The 27,595-nt window shown below is 38.1% G+C and overlaps 1 long non-coding RNA gene across 1 annotated transcript in view; it reads right to left on the bottom strand.

Moving 5' to 3' along the window:
- LOC147871577 (uncharacterized) overlaps nt 1–26,769 on the bottom strand; it is a 106,394-nt gene extending 79,625 nt beyond the window's left edge. The window contains exons 1-3 of the long non-coding RNA XR_015538670.1: nt 26,709–26,769; nt 25,744–26,272; nt 25,468–25,638 (exon numbers count right to left, since the gene is read on the bottom strand). This is a non-coding gene — a long non-coding RNA (uncharacterized LOC147871577). The remainder of the gene's footprint in view (nt 1–25,467; nt 25,639–25,743; nt 26,273–26,708) is intronic.
- Between the last annotated feature and the right edge of the window lie 826 nt (nt 26,770–27,595).

Here is a 27,595-nt window from a genome sequence, read left to right as displayed (position 1 = left end):
TAATTACCATCGTTCAATCAAGTATTAACGGGTGCTACCTACACTGAATCTCAGTGTAAGGATGTCTTCTCGGTGACGTGTGAGAATAGAAACAATTGAAACAACAATCCAACATAACACGCAAGAATGTGTGCGGTTCGCCACATTGAGACATACGACTTCAGTGAATGGACATTTCCATGCCATGTGTGCTCAGTAAAGACGTTTGTACGAGTTAGTAACACGTAAATCATATACAGACATCATGTATCTTCTGAAGTTGGACCTATGTATTTTGAGAACATTTATTCTTTATAACGATGACTAGGGTCACTGTAGTAATTACATGTAGTGTAATATAAAATTAAATAAATAATTTAATAAATTATTCTTCGTGTAACAACATATATACTTCCACATTGAAATATTCAATAACATCATATTTAAGTGATAAGTGATTGGTGTACTTGCAAATACTGAAAGTATGTGTCCAATAAAATATCCTTGTAAAAAAATTAAATCAGGTATGAAAGTAAAGCCCAGAATATAATATACTTCTTAAAGTGACGGAATCGAATTTTTGAGTGTTTAATAATATACAATTAACCATAACGAGCTCAAGGTGCCCTCACATGCGCAAGTCATACGACTGCACTGCGCAACAACGTCTGCGCAGGTGCCCCACTAACCTAACCTAACCTAACCCAAACCAACCAAAACGGGGTAATCTGCATCAGTGCAAAATGGTTTTTTGCGCACGAATTTTGGAAAAACCGAATGGATGCTCAGAAATTATTGAAAATTTGTATGGACGTCATGCCACAGGTAAGTTAATGATATTCATACTCTCTTATGTCTTATCGCCTTTTAGAAATTCGCACGAAGGCATCAAATTCGTGAGGTGGAGGATGCGCAAAGTCTGCCACGACTACTTATCAATAACGATATTAAGCGCTCACACAATCCCCATATAACACAATTAGTGCTTATATGCGTGTAATACATCATAACACGTCTAAAATTACATAATGTTTCCACAAGAAATATTTCTTCCAAAATTGATGCAGTGTAGATGTTGACGCAAATACGTAGCAGATTCATGCGTAACGATGACCCAATCTAACTCACTATAAATAAGTATCATGTAACGAAAGAATCGGAATAAACATACGTGAATGATAGTACGTCATTTATTCATATAAATTGCCTCACAAAGAAACTGAATATAAATTTCTGGTACATCAATTGCAATGTTTGGTGGGCGCGGAATTCGTGGCGCACGTCAAACGTGTGGTAACATATTGATGTCCTATGTCAAACTTCTACAAAAAATATCGAAAATATTGCCTCACATTTACTCGAGGACACGACGTACAAACAAAGGACGCAGTCTATCGCAGAAAATACGGAACCAAATATAAGACGTGCCATCTGTGACGACCTAAATGGATAGAAATCAATACTTTCGAATGGCATCGAGGACCAATCAGAAGCCAGTCAGTACTGATCCTGTCTTGGAACAGTCGGCTGGTCCCATTGGAATTGTCGCCATTAAACTACGGTTGGGATTATTTGATACCGGTCGGTCAGTATCAACGTAACTTTGTGTTCTAGGAATAGAGTTCTTCGGGACCATTAACAAGATTAATTACCACCGTTCAATCAAGTATTAACGGGTGCTACCTACACTGAATCTCAGTGTAAGGATGTCTTCTCGGTGACGTGTGAGAATAGAAACAATTGAAACAACAATCCAACATAACACGCAAGAATATGTGCGGTTCGCCACATTGAGACATACGACTTCAGTGAATGGACATTTCCATGCCAAGTGTGCTCAGTAAAGACGTTTGTACGAGTTAGTAACACGGAAATCATATACAGACATCGCGTATCTGCAGAAGCTTGACCTATGTAATTTGAGAACATTTATTCTTTATAACGATGACTGGGGTCACTGTAGTAATTACATGTAGTGTAATATAAAATTAAAAAAATATTTTAATAAATTATTCTTCGTGTGACAACATGTATACTTCCACAATGAAATATTCAATAACATCATATTTAAGTGATAAGTGATTGGTGTACTTGCAAATACTGAAAGTATGTGTCCAATAAAATATCTTTGTAAAAAAATTAAATCAGGTATGAAAGTGAAGCCCAGAATATAATATACTTTTTAAAGTGACGGAATCGAATTTTTGAGTGTTTAATAATATACAATAAACCATAACGAGCTCAAGGTGCCCTCACCTGCGCAAGTCATACGACTGCACTGCGCAACAACGTCTGCGCAGGTGCCCCACTAACCTAACCTAACCTAACCCAAACCAACCAAAACGGTGTAATCTGCATCAGTGCAAAATGGTTTCCTGCGCACGAACTTTGGAAAAATTGAATAGATGCTCAGAAATTATTGAAATTTTGTATGGACGTCATGCCACAGGTAAGTTAATGATATTCATACTCTATTATGTCTTATCGCTTTTTAGAAATTCGCACGAAGGCATCAAATTCGTGAGGTGGAGGATGAGCAAAGTCGGCCACGACCACTTATCAATAACGATATTATGCGCTCACACAATCCCCATATAACACAATTAGTGCTTATATGCGTGTAATACATCTTAACACGTCTACAATTACATAATGTTTCCACAAGAAATATTTCTTCCAAAATTGATGCAGTGTAGATGTTGACGCACATACGTAGCAGATTCATGCGTAACGATGAACCAATCTAACTCACTATAAATAAGTATCATGTAACGAAAGAATCGGAATAAACATACGTGAATGATAGTACGTCATTTATTAATATAAATGGCCTCACAAAAAAACTGAATATAAATCTCTGGTACATCAATTGCAATGTTTGGTGGGCGCGGAATTCGTGGCGCACGTCAAACTTGTGGTAACATATTGGTTTCCTATGTCAAACTTCTACAAAATATATCGAAAATATTGCCTCACATATACACGAGGACACGAAGTTCAAACACAATGACGCAGTCAATCGGAAAAATACGGAACCAAACAAAAGACGAGCCATCTGTGACGAACTCAATGGAAAGAAATCAATACTTTCGAATGGCATCGAGGACCAATCAGAAGACAGTCAGTACTGATTCTGTTTTGGAACAGTCGGCTGGTCCCATTGGAATAGTCGCCATTAAACTACGGTTCGGATTATTTGATACCGGTCGGTCAGTATCAACGTAAATTTGTGTTTCAGGAATAGAGTTTTTCGGGACCATTAACAAGATTAATTACCACCGTTCAATCAAGTATTAACGGGTGCTACCTACACTGAATCTCAGTGTAAGTATGTCTTCTCGGTGGCGTGTGAGAATAGAAACAATTGAAACAACAATCCAACATAACACGCAAGAATATGTGCGGTTCGCCACATTGAGACATACGACTTCAGTGAATGGACATTTCCATGCCATGTGTGCTCAGTAAAGACGTTTGTACGAGTTAGTAACACGTAAATCATATACAGATATCGCGTAGCTGCAGAAGCTGGACCTATGTAATTTGAAAATATTTATTCTTTATAACGATGACTGGGGTCACTGTAGTAATTACATGTAGTGTAATATAAAATTAAAAAAATATTTTAATAAATTATTCTTCGTGTGACAACATGTATACTTCCACAATGAAATATTCGATAACATCATATTTAAGTGATAAGTGATTGGTGTACTTGTAATTACTGAAAGTATGTGTCCAATAAAATATCTTTGTAAAAAAATTAAATCAGGTATGAAAGTGAACCCAGAATATAATATACTTTTTAAAGTGACGGAATCGAATTTTTGAGTGTTTAATAATATACAATAAACCATAACGAGCTCAAGGTGCCCTCACCTGCGCAAGTCATACGACTGTACTGCGCAACAACGTCTGCGCAGGTGCCCCACTAACCTAACCTAACCTAACCTAACCCAAACCAACCAAAACGGGGTAATCTGCATCAGTGCAAAATGGTTTCCTGCGCACGAATTTTGGAAAAACCGAATGGATGCTCAGAAATTATTGAAATTTTGTATGGACGTCATGCCACAGGTAAGTTAATATTATTCATACTCTATTATGTCTTATCGCTTTTTAGAAATTCGCACGAAGGCATCAAAGTCGTGAGGTGGAGGATGAGCAAAGTCGGCCACGACCACTTATCAATAACGATATTAAGCGCTCACACAATCCCCATATAACACAATTAGTGCTTATATGCGTGTAATACATCTTAACACGTCTAAAATTACATAATGTTTCCACAAGAAATATTTCTTCCAAAATTGATGCTGTGTAGATGTTGACGCAAATACGTAGCAGATTCATGCGTAACGATGACCCAATCTAACTCACTATAAATAAGTATCATGTAACGAAAGAATCGGAATAAACATAGTAAATGATAGTACGTCATTTATTAATATAAATTGCCTCACAAAGAAACTGAATATAAATCTCTGGTACAACAATTGCAATGTTTGGTGGGCGCGGAATTCGTGGCGCACGTCAAACTTGTGGTAACATATTGGTGTCCTATGTCAAACGTCTACAAAATATATCGAAAATATTGCCTCACATTTACTCGAGGACACGACGTACAAACGCAAAGACGCAGTCTATCGCAGAAAATACGGAACCAAAGATAAGACGTGCCATCTGTGACGACCTAAATGGAAAGAAATCAATACTTTCGAATGGCATCGAGGACCAATCAGAAGCCAGTCAGTACTGGTTCTGTCTTGGAACAGTTGGCTGGTTCCATTTGACTAGTCGCCATTAAACTACAGTTGGAATTATTCGATTTCCGTCGGTCAGTATCAACCTAAATTTGTGTTCCAGAAATAGAGTTCTTCGGGACCATTAACAAGATCAATTACCACCGCTCAATCACGTATTAACGGGTGCTACCTATAATGAATCTCAATGTAAGGATGTCTTATCGGTGACGTGTTAGAATAGAAACAAGTGAAACATCAATCCAACATAACATGCAAGTATATGTGCGGTTCGCCACATTGAGGCATACGACATCAGTGAATGGACATTTCCATGCCATGTGTGCTCAGTAAACACGTTTGTAGAAGTTAGTAACACGTAAATCATATACAGACATCGCGTAACTGCAGAAGCTGGACCTATGTAATTTGAAAATATTTATTCTTTATAACGATGACTGGGGTCACTGTAGTAATTACATGTAGTGTAATATAAAATTAAATAAATATTTTAATAAATTATTCTTCGTGTGACAACATATATACTTCCACAATGTAATATTCAATAACATCATATTTAAGTGATAAGTGATTGGTGTACTTCCAATAACTGAAAGTATGTGTCCAATAAAATATCTTTGTAAAAAAATTAAATCAGGTATGAAAGTGAAGCCCAGAATATAGCATACTTTTTAAAGTGACGGAATCGAATTTTTTAGTGTTTAATAATATACAATTAACCATAACGAGCTCAAGGTGCCCTCACATGCGCAAGTCATACGACTGCACTGCGCAACAACGTCTAGGCAGTTGCCCCACTAACCTAACCTAACCTAACCCAAACCAACCTAAACGGGGTAATCTGCATCAATGCAAAATGGTTTCCTGCGCACGAATTTTGGAAAAAACGAATGGATGCTCAGAAATTATTGAAATTTTGTATGGACGTCATGCCGCAGGTAAGTAAATGATATTCATACTCTCTTATGTCTTATCGCCTTTTAGAAATTCGCACGAAGGCATCAAAGTAGTGAGGTGGAGGATGCGCAAAGTCAGCCACGACCACTTATCAATAACGATATTAAGCGCTCACACAATCCCCATATAACACAATTAGTGCTTATATGCGTGTAATACATCATAACACGTCTAAAATTACATAATGTTTCCACAAGAAATATATCTTCCAAAATGATGCAGTGTAGATGTTGACGCACATACGTAGCAGTCTCATGCGTAACGATGACCCAATCTAACTCACTATAAATAAGTATCATGTAACGAAAGAATCGGAATAAACATACGTGAATGATAGTACTTCATTTATTAATATAAATCGCCTCACAAAGAAACTGAATATAAATTTCTGGTACATTAATTGCAATGTTTGAGGGCGCGGAATTCGTGGCGCACGTCAAACTTGTGGTAACATATTGTTGTCCTATGTCAAACTTCTACAAAATATATCGAAAATATTGCCTCACATTTACTCGAGGACACGACGTACAAACAATGGACGCAGTCTATCGCAGAAAATACGGAACCAAATATAAGACGTGCCATCTGTGACGACCTAAATGGATAGAAATCAATACTTTCGAATGGCATCGAGGACCAATCAGAAGCCAGTCAGTACTGATCCTGTCTTGGAACAGTCGGCTGGTCCCATTGGAATAGTTGCCATTAAACTACGGTTGGGATTATTTGATACCGGTCGGTCAGTATCAACGTAACTTTGTGTTCTAGGAATAGAGTTCTTCGGGACCATTAACAAGATTAATTACCACCGTTCAATCAAGTATTAACGGGTGCTACCTACACTGAATCTCAGTGTAAGGATGTCTTCTCGGTGACGTGTGAGAATAGAAACAATTGAAACAACAATCCAACATAACACGCAAGAATATGTGCGGTTCGCCACATTGAGACATACGACTTCAGTGAATGGACATTTCCATGCCAAGTGTGCTCAGTAAAGACGTTTGTACGAGTTAGTAACACGGAAATCATATACAGACATCGCGTATCTGCAGAAGCTTGACCTATGTAATTTGAGAACATTTATTCTTTATAACGATGACTGGGGTCACTGTAGTAATTACATGTAGTGTAATATAAAATTAAAAAAATATTTTAATAAATTATTCTTCGTGTGACAACATGTATACTTCCACAATGAAATATTCAATAACATCATATTTAAGTGATAAGTGATTGGTGTACTTGCAAATACTGAAAGTATGTGTCCAATAAAATATCTTTGTAAAAAAATTAAATCAGGTATGAAAGTGAAGCCCAGAATATAATATACTTTTTAAAGTGACGGAATCGAATTTTTGAGTGTTTAATAATATACAATAAACCATAACGAGCTCAAGGGGCCCTCACCTGCGCAAGTCATACGACTGCACTGCGCAACAACGTCTGCGCAGGTGCCCCACTAACCTAACCTAACCTAACCCAAACCAACCAAAACGGTGTAATCTGCATCAGTGCAAAATGGTTTCCTGCGCACGAACTTTGGAAAAATTGAATAGATGCTCAGAAATTATTGAAATTTTGTATGGACGTCATGCCACAGGTAAGTTAATGATATTCATACTCTATTATGTCTTATCGCTTTTTAGAAATTCGCACGAAGGCATCAAATTCGTGAGGTGGAGGATGAGCAAAGTCGGCCACGACCACTTATCAATAACGATATTATGCGCTCACACAATCCCCATATAACACAATTAGTGCTTATATGCGTGTAATACATCTTAACACGTCTACAATTACATAATGTTTCCACAAGAAATATTTCTTCCAAAATTGATGCAGTGTAGATGTTGACGCACATACGTAGCAGATTCATGCGTAACGATGAACCAATCTAACTCACTATAAATAAGTATCATGTAACGAAAGAATCGGAATAAACATACGTGAATGATAGTACGTCATTTATTAATATAAATGGCCTCACAAAAAAACTGAATATAAATCTCTGGTACATCAATTGCAATGTTTGGTGGGCGCGGAATTCGTGGCGCACGTCAAACTTGTGGTAACATATTGGTTTCCTATGTCAAACTTCTACAAAATATATCGAAAATATTGCCTCACATATACTCGAGGACACGAAGTTCAAACACAATGACGCAGTCAATCGGAAAAATACGGAACCAAACAAAAGACGAGCCATCTGTGACGAACTCAATGGAAAGAAATCAATACTTTCGAATGGCATCGAGGACCAATCAGAAGACAGTCAGTACTGATTCTGTTTTGGAACAGTCGGCTGGTCCCATTGGAATAGTCGCCATTAAACTACGGTTCGGATTATTTGATACCGGTCGGTCAGTATCAACGTAAATTTGTGTTTTAGGAATAGAGTTTTTCGGGACCATTAACAAGATTAATTACCACCGTTCAATCAAGTATTAACGGGTGCTACCTACACTGAATCTCAGTGTAAGTATGTCTTCTCGGTGGCGTGTGAGAATAGAAACAATTGAAACAACAATCCAACATAACACGCAAGAATATGTGCGGTTCGCCACATTGAGACATACGACTTCAGTGAATGGACATTTCCATGCCATGTGTGCTCAGTAAAGACGTTTGTACGAGTTAGTAACACGTAAATCATATACAGATATCGCGTAGCTGCAGAAGCTGGACCTATGTAATTTGAAAATATTTATTCTTTATAACGATGACTGGGGTCACTGTAGTAATTACATGTAGTGTAATATAAAATTAAAAAAATATTTTAATAAATTATTCTTCGTGTGACAACATGTATACTTCCACAATGAAATATTCGATAACATCATATTTAAGTGATAAGTGATTGGTGTACTTGTAATTACTGAAAGTATGTGACCAATAAAATATCTTTGTAAAAAAATTAAATCAGGTATGAAAGTGAACCCAGAATATAATATACTTTTTAAAGTGACGGAATCGAATTTTTGAGTGTTTAATAATATACAATAAACCATAACGAGCTCAAGGTGCCCTCACCTGCGCAAGTCATACGACTGTACTGCGCAACAACGTCTGCGCAGGTGCCCCACTAACCTAACCTAACCTAACCTAACCCAAACCAACCAAAACGGGGTAATCTGCATCAGTGCAAAATGGTTTCCTGCGCACGAATTTTGGAAAAACCGAATGGATGCTCAGAAATTATTGAAATTTTGTATGGACGTCATGCCACAGGTAAGTTAATATTATTCATACTCTATTATGTCTTATCGCTTTTTAGAAATTCGCACGAAGGCATCAAAGTCGTGAGGTGGAGGATGAGCAAAGTCGGCCACGACCACTTATCAATAACGATATTAAGCGCTCACACAATCCCCATATAACACAATTAGTGCTTATATGCGTGTAATACATCTTAACACGTCTAAAATTACATAATGTTTCCACAAGAAATATTTCTTCCAAAATTGATGCTGTGTAGATGTTGACGCAAATACGTAGCAGATTCATGCGTAACGATGACCCAATCTAACTCACTATAAATAAGTATCATGTAACGAAAGAATCGGAATAAACATAGTGAATGATAGTACGTCATTTATTAATATAAATTGCCTCACAAAGAAACTGAATATAAATCTCTGGTACAACAATTGCAATGTTTGGTGGGCGCGGAATTCGTGGCGCACGTCAAACTTGTGGTAACATATTGGTGTCCTATGTCAAACGTCTACAAAATATATCGAAAATATTGCCTCACATTTACTCGAGGACACGACGTACAAACGCAAAGACGCAGTCTATCGCAGAAAATACGGAACCAAAGATAAGACGTGCCATCTGTGACGACCTAAATGGAAAGAAATCAATACTTTCGAATGGCATCGAGGACCAATCAGAAGCCAGTCAGTACTGGTTCTGTCTTGGAACAGTTGGCTGGTTCCATTTGACTAGTCGCCATTAAACTACAGTTGGAATTATTCGATTTCCGTCGGTCAGTATCAACCTAAATTTGTGTTCCAGAAATAGAGTTCTTCGGGACCATTAACAAGATCAATTACCACCGCTCAATCACGTATTAACGGGTGCTACCTATAATGAATATCAATGTAAGGATGTCTTATCGGTGACGTGTTAGAATAGAAACAAGTGAAACATCAATCCAACATAACATGCAAGTATATGTGCGGTTCGCCACATTGAGACATACGACATCAGTGAATGGACATTTCCATGCCATGTGTGCTCAGTAAACACGTTTGTAGAAGTTAGTAACACGTAAATCATATACAGACATCGCGTAACTGCAGAAGCTGGACCTACGTAATTTGAAAATATTTATTCTTTATAACGATGACTGGGGTCACTGTAGTAATTACATGTAGTGTAATATAAAATTAAATAAATATTTTAATAAATTATTCTTCGTGTGACAACATATATACTTCCACAATGAAATATTCAATAACATCATATTTAAGTGATAAGTGATTGGTGTACTTCCAATAACTGAAAGTATGTGTCCAATAAAATATCTTTGTAAAAAAATTAAATCAGGTATGAAAGTGAAGCCCAGAATATAGCATACTTTTTAAAGTGACGGAATCGAATTTTTTAGTGTTTAATAATATACAATTAACCATAACGAGCTCAAGGTGCCCTCACATGCGCAAGTCATACGACTGCACTGCGCAACAACGTCTAGGCAGTTGCCCCACTAACCTAACCTAACCTAACCCAAACCAACCTAAACGGGGTAATCTGCATCAATGCAAAATGGTTTCCTGCGCACGAATTTTGGAAAAAACGAATGGATGCTCAGAAATTATTGAAATTTTGTATGGACGTCATGCCGCAGGTAAGTAAATGATATTCATACTCTCTTATGTCTTATCGCCTTTTAGAAATTCGCACGAAGGCATCAAAGTCGTGAGGTGGAGGATGCGCAAAGTCAGCCACGACCACTTATCAATAACGATATTAAGCGCTCACACAATCCCCATATAACACAATTAGTGCTTATATGCGTGTAATACATCATAACACGTCTAAAATTACATAATGTTTCCACAAGAAATATATCTTCCAAAATGATGCAGTGTAGATGTTGACGCACATACGTAGCAGTCTCATGCGTAACGATGACCCAATCTAACTCACTATAAATAAGTATCATGTAACGAAAGAATCGGAATAAACATACGTGAATGATAGTACTTCATTTATTAATATAAATCGCCTCACAAAGAAACTGAATATAAATTTCTGGTACATTAATTGCAATGTTTGAGGGCGCGGAATTCATGGCGCACGTCAAACTTGTGGTAACATATTGTTGTCCTATGTCAAACTTCTACAAAATATATCGAAAATATTGCCTCACATTTACTCGAGGACACGACGTACAAACACAAGGACGCAATCTATCGGAAAAATACGGAACAAAAGATAAGACGTGCCATTTGTGACGACCAAAATGGAAAGAAATCAATATTTCGAATGGCATCGAGGACCAATCAGAAGACAGTCAGTACTGATTCTGTCTTGGAACAGTCGGCTGGTCCCATTGGAATAGTCGCCATTAAACTACGGTTGGGATTATTTGATACCGGTCGGTCAGTATCAACGTAGCTTTGTGTTCTAGGAATAGAGTTCTTCGGGACCATTAACAAGATTAATTACCACCGTTCAATCAAGTATTAACGGGTGCTACCTACACTGAATCTCAGTGTAAGGATGTCTTCTCGGTGACGTGTGAGAATAGAAACAATTGAAACAACAATCCAACATAACACGCAAGAATGTGTGCGGTTCGCCACATTGAGACATACGACTTCAGTGAATGGACATTTCCATGCCATGTGTGCTCAGTAAAGACATTTGTACGAGTTAGTAACACGTAAATCATATACAGACATCGCGTATCTGCAGAAGCTTGACCTATGTAATTTGAGAACATTTATTCTTTATAACGATGACTGGGGTCACTGTAGTAATTACATGTAGTGTAATATAAATTTAAAAAAATATTTTAATAAATTATTCTTCGTGTGACAACATATATACTTCCACAATGAAATATTCAATAACATCATATTTAAGTGATAAGTGATTGGTGTACTTGCAATTACTGAAAGTATGTGTCCAATAAAATATCTTTGTAAAAAAAAAAAATCAGGTATGAAAGTGAAGCCCAGAATATAATATACTTTTTAAAGTGACGGAATCGAATTTTTGAGTGTTTAATAATATACAATAAACCATAACGAGCTTAAGGTGCCCTCACATGCGCAAGTCATACGACTGCACTGCGCAACACCGTCTGCGCAGGTGCCCCACTAACCTAACCTAACCTAACCTAACCTAACCCAAACCAACCAAAACGGGGTAATCTGCATCAGTGCAAAATGGTTTCCTGCGCACGAATTTTGGAAAAACCGAATGGATGCTCAGAAATTATTGAAATTTTGTATGGACGTCATGCCACAGGTAAGTTAATGATATTCATACTCTCTTATGTCTTATCGCCTTTAAGAAATTCGCACGAAGGCATCAAAGTCGTGAGGTGGAGGATGCGCAAAGTCGGCCACGACCACTTATCAATAAAGATAATAAGCGCTCACACAATACCCATATAACACAATTAGTGCTTATATGCGTGTAATACATCATAGCACGTCTAAAATTACATAATGTTTCCACAAGAAATATTTCTTCCAAAATTGATGCAGTGTAGATGTTGACGCAAATACGTAGCAGATTCATGCTTAACGATGACCCAATCTAACTCACTATAAATAAGTATCATGTAACGAAAGAATCGGAATAAACATACGTGAATGATATTACGTCATTTATTAATATAAATCGCCTCACAAAGAAACAGAATATAAATTTCTGGTACATCAATTGCAATGTTTGGTGGGCGCGGAATTCGTGGCGCACGTCAAACTTGTGGTAACATATTGGTGTCCTATGTCAAATTTCTACAAAATATATCGAAAATGTTGCCTCACATTTACTCGAGGACACGACGTACAAACACAAAGACGCAGTCTATCGCAGAAAATACGGAACCAAAGATAAGACGTGCCGCCTCTGACGACCTAAATAGAAAGAAATCAATACTTTCGAATGGCATCGAGGACCAATCAGAAGCCAGTCAGTACTGGATCTGTCTTGGAACAGTTGGCTGGTTCCATTTGAATAGTCGCCATTAAACTACGGTTGGAGTTATTCGATTTCCGTCGGTCAGTATAAACCTAAATTTGTGTTCTAGAAATAGAGTTCTTCGGGACCATTAAGAAGATTAATTACCACCGTTCAATCAAGTATTAACGGGTGCTACCTACACTGAATCTCAGTGTAAGGATGTGTTCTCGGTGACGTGTGAGAATAGAAACAATTGAAACAACAATCCAACATAACACGCAAGAATATGTGCGGTTCGTCACATTGAGACATACGACTTCAGTGAATGGACATTTCCATGCCATGTGTGCTCAGTAAAGGCGTTTGTACGAGTTAGTATCACGTAAATCATATACAGATATCGCGTATCTTCTGAAGCTGGACCTATGTATTTTGAGAACATTTATTCTTTATAACGATGACTGGGGTCACTGTAGTAATTACATGTAGTGTAATATAAAATTAAAAAAATATTTTAATAAATTATTCTTCGTGTGACAACATGTATACTTCCACAATGAAATATTCAATAACATCATATTTAAGTGATAAGTGATTGGTGTACTTTTAATTACTGAAAGTGTGTGTCCAATAAAATATCTTTGTAAAAAAATTAAATCAGGTATGAAAGTGAAGCCCAGAATATAATATACTTTTTAAAGTGACGGAATCGAATTTTTGAGTGTTTAATAATATACAATAAACCATAACGAGCTCAAGGTGCCCTCACATGCGCAAGTCATACGACTGCACTGCGCAACAACGTCTGCGCAGGTGCCCCACTAACCTAACCTAACCTAACCTAACCTAACCTAACCCAAACCAACCAAAACGGTGTAATCTGCATCAGTGCAAAATGGTTTCCTGCGCACGAATTTTGGAAAAAGCGAATGGATGCTCAGAAATTATTGAAATTTTGTATGGACGTCATGCCACAGGTAAGTTAATGATATTCATACTCTATTATGTCTTATCGCTTTTTAGAAATTCGCACGAAGGCATCAAAGTCGTGAGGTGGAGGATGAGCAAAGTCGGCCACGACCACTTATCAATAACGATAATAAGCGCTCACACAATCCCCATATAACACAATTAGTGCTTATATGCGTGTAATACATCTTAACACGTCTAAGATTACATAATGTTTCCACAAGAAATATTTCTTCCAAAATTGATGCAGTGTAGATGTTGACGCAAATACGTAGCAGATTCATGCTTAACGATGACCCAATCTAACTCACTATAAATAAGAATCATGTAACGAAAGAATCGGAATAAACATACGTGAATGATAGTACGTCATTTATTAATATAAATCGCCTCACAAAGAAACTGAATATAAATCTCTGGTACATCAATTGCAATGTTTGGTGGGCGCGGAATTCGTGGCGCACGTCAAACTTGTGGTAACATATTGGTGTCCTATGTCAAACTTCTACAAAATATATCGAAAATATTGCCTCACATTTACTCGAGGACACGACGTTCACACACAATGACGCAGTCTATCGGAAAAATACGGAACCAAAGATAAGACGAGCCATCTGTGACGAACTCAAAGGAAAGAAATCAATACTTTCGAATGGCATCGAGGACCAATCAAAAGTCAGCCAGTACTGATTCTGTCTCGGAAAAGTCGGCTGGTCCCATTTGAATAGTCGCCATTAAACTACGGTTGGAATTATTTGATTTAGGTTGGTCAGTATTAACATAACTTTGTGTTCTAGAAATAGGGTTCTTCGGGACAATTAACAAGATTAATTACCACCGTTCAATCACGTAGTAACGGGTGCTACCTACACTGAATCTCAGTGTAAGGATGTCTTCTCGGTGACGTGTGAGAATAGAAACAATTGAAACAACAATCCAACATAACACGCAAGAATGTGTGCGGTTCGCCACATTGAGACATACGACTTCAGTGAAAGGACATTTCCATGCCATGTGTGCTCAGTAAAGACGTTTGTACGAATTAGAAACACGTAAATTATATACAGACATCGCGTAACTGCAGAAGCTGGACCTATGTAATTTGAGAACATTTATTCTCTATAACTATGACTGGGGTCACTGTAGTAATTACATGTAGTGTAATATAAAACTAAATAAATATTTTAATAAATTAATCTTCGTGTAACATATATACTTCCACAATGAAATATTCAATAACATCATATTTAAGTGATAAGTGATTGGTGTACTTGCAATTACTGAATGTATGTGTCCAATAAAATATCCTTGTAAAAAAATTAAATCAGGTATGAAAGTCAAGCCCAGAATATAATATCCTTTTTAAAGTGACGGAATCGAATTTTTGAGTGTTTAATAATATACAATTAATCATAACGAGCTCAAGGTGCCCTCACATGCGCAAGTCATACGACTGCACTGCGCAACAACGTCTGCGCAGGTGCCCCACTAACCTAACCTAACCCAAACCAACCAAAACGGGGTAATCTGCATCAGTGCAAAATGGTTTCCTGCGCACGAATTTTGGAAAAAGCGAATGGATGCTCAGAATTTATTGAAATTTTGTATGGACGTAATGCCACAGGTACGTTAATGATATTCATACTCTATTATGTCTTATCGCTTTTTAGAAATTAGCACGAAGGCATCAAATTCGTGAGGTGGAGGATGCGCAAAGTCTGCCACTACTACTTATCAATAATGATATTAAGCGCTCACACAATCCCCATATAACACAATTAGTGCTTATATTCATGTAATACATCATAACACGTCTAAAATTACATAATGTTTCCACAAGAAATATTTCTTCCAAAATTGATGCAGTGTAGATGTTGACGCAAATACGTAGCAGATCCATGCTTAACGATGACCCAATCTAACTCACTATAAATAAGTATCATGTAACGAAAGAATGGGAATAAACATAGTGAATGATAGTACGTCATTTATTAATATAAATTGCCTCACAAAGAAACTGAATATAAATCTCTGTTACATCAATTGCAATGTTTGGTGGACGCGGAATTCGTGGCGCACGTCAAACTTGTGGTAACATATTGGTGTCCTATGTCAAACTTCTACAAAATATATCGAAAATATTGCCTCACATTTACTCGAGAACACGACACTCAAACACAATGAGGCAGTCTATCGGAAAAATACGGAACCAAAGGTAAGACGAGCCATCTGTGACGACCTAAATGGAAATAAATCAATACTTTCGAATGGCATCGAGGACCAATCAGAAGACAGTCAGTACTGATTCCGTCTTGGAACAGTCGGCTGGTCCCATTGGAATAGTCGCCATTAAACTACGGTTCGGATTATTTGATACCGGTCGGTCAGTATCAACGTAACTTTGTGTTTTAGGAATAGAGTTCTTCGGGACCATTAACAAGATTAATTACCACAGTTCAATCAAGTATTAACGGGTGCTACCTACACTGAATCTCAGTGTAGGGATGTCTTCTCGGTGACGTGTGAGAATAGAAACAATTGAAACAACAATCAAACATAACACGCAAGTATATGTGCGGTTCGCCACATTGAGACATACGACTTCAGTGAATGGACATTTCCATGCCATGTGTGATCAGTAAAGACGTTTGTACGAGTTAGTAACACGTAAATCATATACAGACATCGCGTATCTTCTGAAGCTGGACCTATGTATTTTGAGAACATTTATTCTTTATAACGATGACTGGGGTCACTGTAGTAATTACATGTAGTGTAATATAAAATTAAATAAATATTTTAATAAATTATTCTTCGTGTACCAACATATATACTTCCACAATGAAATATTCAATAACATCATATTTAAGTGATAAGTGATTGATGAACTTGCAAATACTGAAAGTATGTGTCCAATAAAATATCCTTGTAAAAAAATTAAATCAGGTATGAAAGTGAAGCCCAGAATATAATATACTTTTTAAAGTGACGGAATTGAATTTTTGAGTTTTTAATAATATACAATTAATCATAACGAGCTCAAGGTGCCCTCACATGCGCAAGTTATACGACTGCACTGCGCAACAACGTCTGCGCAGGTGCCCCACTAACCTAACCTAACCTAACCAAACCTAACCCAAACCAACCAAAACGGGGTAATCTGCATCAGTGCAAAATGGTTTCCTACGCACGAATTTTGGAAAAAGCGAATGGATGCTCAGAAATTATTTAAATTTTGTATGGACGTCATGCCACAGGTAAGTTAATGATATTCATACTCTATTATGTCTTATCGCTTTTTAGAAATTTGCACGAAGGCATCAAAGTCGTGAGGTGGAGGATGCGCAAAGTCGGCCACGACCACTTTTCAATAACGATATTAATCGCTCACACAATACCCATATAACACAATTAGTGCTTATATGCGTGTAATACGTCAAAACACGTCTACAATTACATAATGTTTCCACAAGAAATATTTCTTCCAAAATTGATGCAGTGTAGATGTTGACGCAAATACGTAGCAGATTCATGCGTAACGATGAACCAATCTAACTCACTATAAATAAGTATCATGTAACGCAAGAATCGGAATAAACATACGTGAATGATACTACGTCATTTATTTATATAAATGGCCTCACAAAAAAACTGAATAAAAATCTCTGGTACATCAATTGCAATGTTTGGTGGACGCGGAATTCATGGCGCACGTCAAACGTGTGGTAACATATTGGTGTTCTATGTCAAATTTCTACAAAATATATCGAAAATATTGCCTCACATTTACTCGAGGACACGAAGTACAAACACAAAGACGCAGTCTATCGGAAAAATACGGAACCAAAGATAAGACGTTCCACCTGTGACGACCTAAATGGAAAGAAATCAATACTTTCGAATGGCATCGAAGACCAATCAGAAGACAGTCAGTACTGATTCTGTCTTGGAACAGTCGGCTGGTTCCATTGGAATAGTCGCCATTAAACTACGGTTGGGATTATTTGATACCGGTCGGTCAGTATCAACGCAACTTAGTGTTTTAGGAATAGAGTTCTTCGGGACCATTAACAAGATTAATTACCACCGTTCAATCAAGTATTAACGGGTGCTACCTACACTGAATCTCAGTGTAAGGATGTCGTCTCGGTGACGTGTGAGAATAGAAACAATTGAAACAACAATCCAACATAACACGCAAGAATGTGTGCGGTTCGCCACATTGAGACATACGACTTCAGCGAAAGGACATTTCCATGCCATGTGTGCTCAGTAAACACGTTTGTACGAGTTAGTAACACGTAAATTATATACAGACATTGCGTAACTGCAGAACCTGGACCTATGTAATTTGAGAACATTTATTCTTTATAACGATGACTGGGGTCACTGTAGTAATTACATGTAGTGTAATATAAAATTAAATAAATATTTTAAGAAATTATTCTTCGTGTAACAACATATATACTTCCACAATGAAATATTCAATAACATCATATTTAAGTGATAAGTGATTGGTGTACTTGCAATTACTGAAAGTATGTGTCCAATAAAATATCCTTGTAAAAAAATTAAATCAGGTATGAAAGTGAAGCCCAGAATATAATATACTTTTTAAAGTGACGGAATCGAATTTTTGAGTGTTTAATAATATACAATTAACCATAACGAGCTCAAGGTGCCCTCACATGCGCAAGTCATACGACTGCACTGCGCAACAACGTCTGCGCAGGTGATCCACTAACCTAACCTAACCTAACCTAACCCAAGCCAAACAAAACAGGGTAATCTGCATCAGTGCAAAATGGTGTCCTGTGCACGAATTTTGGAAAAAGCGAATGGATGCTCAGAAATTATTGAAACTTTGTATGGACGTCATGCCACAGGTAAGTTAATGATATTCATACTTTACTATGTCTTATCGCTATTTAGAAATTCGCACGAAGGCATCAAAGTCGTGAGGTGGAGGATGCGCAGAGTCGGCCACGACCAATTATGAATAACGATATTAAGCGCTCACACAATCCCCATATAACACAATTAGTGCTTATATGCGTGTAATACATCATAACACGTCTAAAATTACATAATGTTTCCACAAGAAATATTTCTTCCAAAATTGATGCAGTGTAGGTGTTGACGCAAATACGTAGCAGATTCATGCGTAACGATGACCCAATCTAACTCACTATAAATAAGTATCATGTAACGAAAGAATCGGAATAAACATACGTGAATGATAGTACGTCATTTATTAATATAAATGGCCTCACAAAGAAACTGAATATAAATTTCTGGTACATCAATTGCAATGTTTGTTGGACGCGGAATTTATGGCGCACGTCAAACTTGTGGTAACATATTGGTGTCCTATGTCAAATGTCTGCAAAATATATCGAAAATATTGCATCACATTTACTCGAGAACACGAAGTACAAACACAAAGACGCAGTCTATCGGAAAAATACGGAACCAAAGATAAGACGTTCCACCTGTGACGACCTAAATGGAAAGAAATCAATACTTTCGAATGGCATCGAGAACCAATCAGAAGACAGTCAGTACTGATTCTGTCTTGGAACAGTCGGCTGCTCTCATTGGAATAGTCGCCATTAATCTAAGGTTGGGATTATTTGATACCGGTAGGTCAGTATCAAAGCAACTTTGTGTTCTAGGAATAGAGTTCTTCGGGACCATTAACAAGATTAATTACCACCGTTCAATCAAGTATTAACGGGTGCTACCTACACTGAATCTCAGTGTAAGGATGTCTTCTCGGTGACGTGTGAGAATAGAAACAATTGAAAAAACAATCCAACATAACACGCAAGAATATGTGCGGTTCGCCACATTGAGACATACGACTTCAGCGAATGGACACTTCCATGCCATGTGTGCTCAGTAAAGACGTTTGTACGAGTTAGTAACACGTAAATTATATACAGACATTGCGTAACTGCAGAACCTGAACCTATGTAATTTGAGAACATTTATTCTTTATAACGATGACTGGGGTCACTGTAGTAATTACATGTAGTGTAATATAAAATTAAATAAATATTTTAATAAATTATTCTTCGTGTACCAACATACATACTTCCACAATGAAATATTCAATAACATCATATTTAAGTGATAAGTGATTGATGTACTTGCAAATACTGAAAGTATGTGTCCAATAAAATATCCTTGTAAAAAAATTAAATCAGGTATGAAAGTGAAGCCCAGAATATAATATACTTTTTAAAGTGACGGAATTGAATTTTTGAGTTTTTAATAACATACAATTAATCATAACGAGCTCAAGGTGCCCTCACATGCGCAAGTCATACGACTGCACTGCGCAACAACGTCTGCGCAGGTGCCCCACTAACCTAACCTAACCTAACCCAAACCAACCAAAACGGGGTAATCTGCATCAGTGCAAAATGGTTTCCTGCGCACGAATTTTGGAAAAACCGAATGGATGCTCGGAAATTATTGAAATTTTGTATGGACGTCATGCCACAGGTAAGTTAATGATATTCATACTCTCTTATGTCTTATCGCCTTTTAGAAATTCGCACGAAGGCATCAAATTCGTGAGGTGGAGGATGCGCAATTCGGCCACGACCACTTATCAATAACGATATTAAGCGCTCACACAATCCCCATATAACACAATTAGTGCTTATATGCGTGTAATACATCATAACCGTCTAAAATTACATAATGTTTCCACAAGAAATATTTCTTCCAAAATTGATGCAGTGTAGATGTTGACGCAAATACGTAGCAGATTCATGCGTAACGATGACCCAATCTAACTCACTATAAATAAGTATCATGTAACGAAAGAATCGGAATAAACATACGTGAATGATAGTACGTCATTTATTCATATAAATTGCCTCACAAAGAAACTGAATATAAATCTCTGGTACATCAATTGCAATGTTTGGTGGACGCGGAATTCATGGCGCACGTCAAACTTGTGGTAACATATTGGTGTCCTATGTCAAATGTCTACAAAATATATCGAAAATATTGCCTCACATTTACTCGAGGAAACGAAGTACAAACACAAAGACGCAGTCTATCGGAAAAATACGGAACCAAAGATAAGACGTTCCACCTGTGACGACCTAAATGGAAAGAAATCAATACTTTCGAATGGCATCGAGGACGAATCAGAAGACAGACAGTACTGATTCTGTCTTGGAACAGTCGGCTGGTCCCATTGGAATAGTCGCCATTAAACTACGGTTGGCATTATTTGATACTGGTCGGTCAGTATCAACGCAACTTTGTGTTCTAGGAATACAGTTCTTCGGGATCATTAACAAGATTAATTATCACCGTTCAATCAAGTATTAACGGGTGCTACCTACACTGATTCTCAGTGTAAGGATGTCTCCTCGGTGACGTGTGAGAATAGAAACAATTGAAAAAACAATCCAACATAACATGCAAGAATATATACGTTTCGCCACATTGAGATATACGACTTCAGTGAAAGGACATTTCCATGCCATGTGTGCTCAGTAAAGACGTTTGTACGAGTTAGTAACACGTAAATTATATACAGACATCGCATAACTGCAGAAGCTGGACCTATGTAATTTGAGAACATTTATTCTTTATAACGATGACTGGGGTCACTGTAGTAATTACATGTAGTGTAATATAAAATTAAATAAATATTTTAATAAATTATACATCGTGTAACATCATATATACTTCCACAATGAAATATTCAATAACATCATATTTAAGTGATAAGTGATTGGTGTACTTCCTATTACTGAAAGTATGTGTCCAATAAAATATCTTTGTAAAAAAATTAAATCAGGTATGAAAGTGAAGCCCAGAATATAAAATACTTTTTAAAGTGACGGAATCGAATTTTTGAGTGTTTAATAATATACAATTAACCATAACGAGCTCAAGGTGCCCTCACATGCGCAAGTCATACGACTGCACTGCGCAACAACGTCTGCGCAGGTGCCCCACTAACCTAACCTAACCTAACCCAAACCAACCAAAACGGGGTAATCTGCATCAGTGCAAAATGGTTTCCTGCGCACGAATTTTGGAAAAACCGAATGGATGCTCAGAAATTATTGAAATTTTGTATGGACGTCATGCCACAGGTAAGTTAATGATATTCATACTCTATTATGTCTTATCGCTTTTTAGAAATTCGCACGAAGGCATCAAAGTCGTGAGGTGGAGGATGCGCAAAGTCGGCCACGACCACTTATCAATAACGATATTAAGCGCTCACAAAATACCTATATAACACAATTAGTGCTTATATGCGTGTAATACATCATAAATCGTCTAAAATTACATTGTTTCCACAAGAAATATTTCTTCCAAAATTGATGCAGTGTAGATGTTGACGCAAATACGTAGCAGATTCATGCGTAACGATGACCCAATCTAACTCACTATAAATAAGTATCATGTAACGAAAGAATCGGAATAAACATAGTGAATGATAGTACGTCATTTATTAATATAAATTGCCTCACAAAGAAACTGAATATAAATCTCTGGTACATCAATTACAATGTTTGGTGGGCGCGGAATTCGTGGCGCACGTCAAACTTGTGGTAACATATTGGTGTCCTATGTCAAACTTCTGCAAAATATATCGAAAATATTGCCTCACATTTACTCGAGAACACGACGTACAAACACAAAGACGCAGTCTATCGCAGAAAATACGGAACCAAAGATAAGACGTGCCATCTGTGACGACCTAAATGGAAAGAAATCAATACTTTCGAATTGCATCGAGGACCAATCAGAAGACAGTCAGTACTGATTCTGTCTTGGAACAGTTGGCTGGTTCCATTTGACTAGTCGCCGTTAAACTGCGGTTGGGTTTATTTGATACCGGTCGGTCAGTATCAACCTAAATTTGTGTTCTAGGAATAGAGTTCTTCGGGACCATTAACAAGATTAATTACCACCGTTCAATCAAGTATTAACGGGTGCTACCTACACTGAATCTCAGTGTAAGGATGTGCTGCAAACAGACCTTCAAGTTTTGCTATTATTCTCGAGACATTGTTCAATGGCGCAACAAATATTCGAGCTGAGGAACGACTGGATTTTTAGAGCAACACACACCTGAACGCGGTCCTAAATTCGTCAGAATCTGTCGAGAATCGATGAACCAATTTACTGTAACCTGAATGTCAACCTATCCTAATCTTCGGAACTTATTAAAAAATAGACAGACAGACAGACAGAGAGATGCTTCAACTGAGTTAACAGTCCTATAATATTTCTTGATGATTTAGACAGGCGTAATACTTCGTTTCTCACTCTGTAAGATAATCCGAATTTGAAAACCCTTAGGGAAAGAGATTCAAGAAGATTATTTACAAGCGAGTGGGGCGAAGTAATACTGATAAAGAAAAAGTTGTGTAACCGGTATATTAAGCCTTCAACAGAAAATGCTAAATACCAATTAGTTCAATTCTGAAAGTTTACTTCAACGTACGTACCAAGTGCTTTAATTATGATGCCTTTTATATTTATGGATTTTCTATGATTCTCGGAATAAACAGCGATCATTTCCTTAAACAGCGTTAACCAGTTGATCTTCGTAATGGTGAAGAGTTGTGTTTTCTTCGCGGTACGGACTGGATTCTTAAATATTATTCAGACGAACTACGATTCTCGGAATAAACAGCGATCATTTCCTTAAACAGCGTTAACCAGTTGATCTTCGTAATGGTGAAGAGTTGTGTTTTCTTCGCGGTACGGACTGAATTCTTAAATATAATTCAGACGAACTATGATTCTCGGAATAAACAGCGATCATTTCCTTAAACAGCGTTAATCAGTTGATCTTCGTAATGGTGAAGAGTTGTGTTTTATTCGCGGTACGGACTGAATTCTTAAATATAATTCAGACGAACTATGATTCTCGGAATAAACAGCGATCATTTCCTTAAACAGCGTTAACCAGTTGATCTTCGTAATGGTGAAGAGTTGTGTTTTCTTCGCGGTACGGACTGAATTCTTAAATATAATTCAGACGAACTATGATTCTCGGAATAAACAGCGATCATTTCCTTAAACAGCGTTAACCAGTTGATCTTCGTAATGGTGAAGAGTTGTGTTTTCTTCGCGGTACGGACTGAATTCTTAAATATAATTCAGACGAACTATGATTCTCGGAGTAAACAGCGATCATTTCCTTAAACAGCGTTAACCAGTTGATCTTCGTAATGGTGAAGAGTTGTGTTTTCTTCGCGGTACGGACTGAATTCTTAAATATAATTCAGACGAACTATGATTCTCGGAGTAAACAGCGATCATTTCCTTAAACAGCGTTAACCAGTTGATCTTCGTAATGCTGAAGAGTGTTTTCTCTTCGCGGTACGGACTGGATTCTTTAATATTAATCAGACGACCTACGGCTTCATGGGGTTAATGATGCTTATTTTTTCATTTCAAAGAGCACACAAAAAGTTAATTTATGAACCCTCTTAGGAAGGGAATGAATTATTTCGGAAGATTTAGTAGCGGTGAGACTTAATATTAAACTGTGTTTTTGTATAAAGAGTATCTAGAGATGTGAATCAGACTGCAGTGACTCACGATAGACTCAAATTTCGGTTTCCTTGCACTTGTAAAGCTTCAGTTTCATTGATTAGGAAAATAGATCAGGTACTCAATTTGACGATATTTTATATTACTATACACAGAATAAACTGAAAGTCCACAAAACTGCAATTTTTATTAGCGAAGAGTAATTATAACTGTTATAAATCACGCCTTCATAGTTTTCTGACTCGAGATACTGTAAACTGGTGCAGCTTTAATTCAATATATATCTCTACTGTGTTGCTACAAGTGGACTTGAATATCAACGCACTTCCTCTTGGTCTACGCTCCTGTATCCCATCACCATCCTTCGGGATACAACGCAGAACGATACTTCGTTCTGATGACTGCCTCAATCAAGCAAAGGATGTTGAAAATGTTTCTCCATATTTTGGGAACCTCTGCTCTATACAGCACTACATTCTAGCAGCTCTGTCTAATTCCATCACCGCGTAAAGAACGCCTACTCAGTCGCGTCCATGGCAGACGGCTAATCCAAATCAATACAGACTCCGTACGCAATACTCGGTCCACCTAACACCAACAGCATTTCCTTACAAAATTTATCCAACAGAAATGAAGTAAGGACGACCAGTCAGTTTTTAAAATTTCTGTGTCTATACACGAAGAGAAAGGCTTTGACCAGTTAAACGACTGTCAGCTACACGATGACTGCCGTACATGTTTACAACAAGACAGACGCAAGAAACTGGTCTCATACCGCAAGTGTGCGTGTCCATTTGTCTGCATTTTCTCCTTTTCCAATCTTTCCCATCAACAATTCTCAAATGATCTGTAACTTTTCCTTTCTGTTTCAAACTCATAAAAGAACTCGATTCCTTACCGTACGTAGGGGGTTTCAAACATTCTTTGATTTTGGCGATATCGGTACCTTCGCGAAATCCCATCCACGCAGACCAGGCTTTACTCAGACACTACATTACCGTCGAGACATACTAATTTCTAATTTCCCACAGAACACTATCTACGAAAGTCATTATAATTTTGAATCGACCTTGAAATAATACATCACCGTACTCACCCGAGTCCATCGCTCGCTGGTGCCTCATCGTTTCAGACGTCTCGAGCCAGACGACGTCACAGAGCAGCGTCCAGGAGCGAGACGTGGAAAAATCTTCAGAGGGTTCACGACGGCGATGAAGAATGATGATATCATAATCACCGTGAATGTGAAGAGGGCTCCGCCAATCACCTCAAAGCAGACATAATGACAAGAATTTATAATTACGTCGCTTCTGTACGTACGCTCTGGAACTCGATCAGTGGGCATTATCTGACAATTTCTCATTGTACTCACCGGAGTCCTTAGTTCGCTGCTGCTGTAATATAATTTTCGGGTTGTCGTGTTAGCGACCTCACGATGTAAGCGGCCGTCATCCTCACCGCTCCGTAAACCTCAAGTCTTGAACGAGTGTCACGTGGTTGTTACCACTGACCTAGAAGGAGACGGAATGCGTGGGCAGTATCACAGAACAATCAAAACGTAAAATAGAATATCATCTCAGAATACTTAGTTCAGTGTTGCAACGTCATTTCAGTCATCTTGTCTTGTGTGACGTAGGCCAAGTCACGTTGTTTCGGGAACAGCACGCAATATAAGTTTTTCTCTCAACGTACTTTCAGAACTCTCTACTTCAGAGGACGGAATATTTCATGCAACTCACCTTGAATGACTTAAGTAGGCTCGCGTTGTACAGGACGTAGCACCCGAGGACACAAAACAGGACACATGTACTCTCGCATGTGCATTGTCACAGTCCTAGAGAAAAATATATAGACGATCTTATATCACTCCACTTTCTCCATGGAAAAGCGACGTAATTCACCTGTAAAGCCGCCAGACAGAAATGCCGATAAGTCAGGGTCGTTATCTATCCGACCAGGTTAAATCTGTATTCATTATGATAAGGTCAAATCCAGGAGTCAATTATAATCAATATTACAATTTTCATCGATTTGTGCTTACATTACACGTAGAGGTGGAAATCCACACAATAAGAATTTATTATTATTTTCGCTTCAGATTCCAGGATTACATTTTCAATGGTGCAAGGGTTAATAAAATCTAACTCAAAGACGTTTGTAATTTCAAGAGAAAATCGGTTAGTATTTTCATTATCACGAATTCGCCTGCATTCTTTAGAGCCTCGTACTACCACCACGAAAGCTTCAACAACTCTTTGACTGTCGAATAAATCGAGAATTAAACCAAACACAAGCTGAGACGTAATATCAAAATGGCCGACTGAAGCCCCAACTTACGTAAAGACTGCGTACATCCGCGCTGTACCGAAGGAGGAGACAGACAACCGGAAAAAACTCAACTTGTTCGGAGAAAACAAGTTTCGCGGAGCATGCTGGGAAAGGCAAAGATGATAAACTCATCCAACGCGTGTCGGCAGAGATGACTAAGGGGCAGATAAAATTATACGTCCAGTAATAAAACACTAGAAGCGAAAATACTACGAGCAGCGAAAACTCAATGATTTAATCGAATGAAACCAAATCGCGGGACGGAGGGTCAGCCTCAGGTCGTAAATGGTCGTAGAGAATAAAACAAGGCTCGAAAAACGTAAAATAAACGGCAGCGTCCTCTGTGCGGGAACATCGGGACCCACCACAACCGCCGTCCCGCACAGAGGGCGCAAGTTATTATTTTGCGGGGGGGGGTAGGTCGGGGGGTAGGTAGGTCGGGGGTAGGTAGTTCGGGGGTAGGTAGGTAGATCGGGGGAGGTAGGTAGATCGGGGGGAGGTAGGTAGATCGGGGGTAGGTAGGTAGGTCGGGGGTAGGTAGGTAGGTAGGTAGGTCGGGGGTAGTAGGTAGGTCGGGGGTAGGTAGGTCGGGGGTAGGTAGGTAGGTCGGGGGTAGGTAGGTAGGTCGGGGGTAGGTAGGTTGGTCGGTCGGGGGTAGGTAGGTAGGTCGGGGGGGTAGGTAGGTCGGGGGGGGTAGGTAGGTCGGGGTAGGTAGGTCGAGGGGGGTAGGTAGGTCGCGGGGGGGGTTGCATGCCAACCTCGGCGAATGCCTCACCCTGTCTCTGCCGGACTCGTCCTCGGTCCGTTCCGATTGCTGACTGCCTCGGTGTCCCTGCTCGTTTCGGTATCTGCCTTACGTGTTGCATCCCGCACCTTGGTTTAATGAAATACATTGG

Source organism: Zootermopsis nevadensis, unplaced genomic scaffold (genome assembly GCF_977971745.1).
Source record: "Zootermopsis nevadensis isolate Lab colony 2312 unplaced genomic scaffold, Znev_1.0 Znev_ptg000046l, whole genome shotgun sequence".
Taxonomy (NCBI): domain Eukaryota; kingdom Metazoa; phylum Arthropoda; class Insecta; order Blattodea; family Termopsidae; genus Zootermopsis; species Zootermopsis nevadensis.
This window is presented reverse-complemented; position numbering and strand designations above follow the sequence as displayed.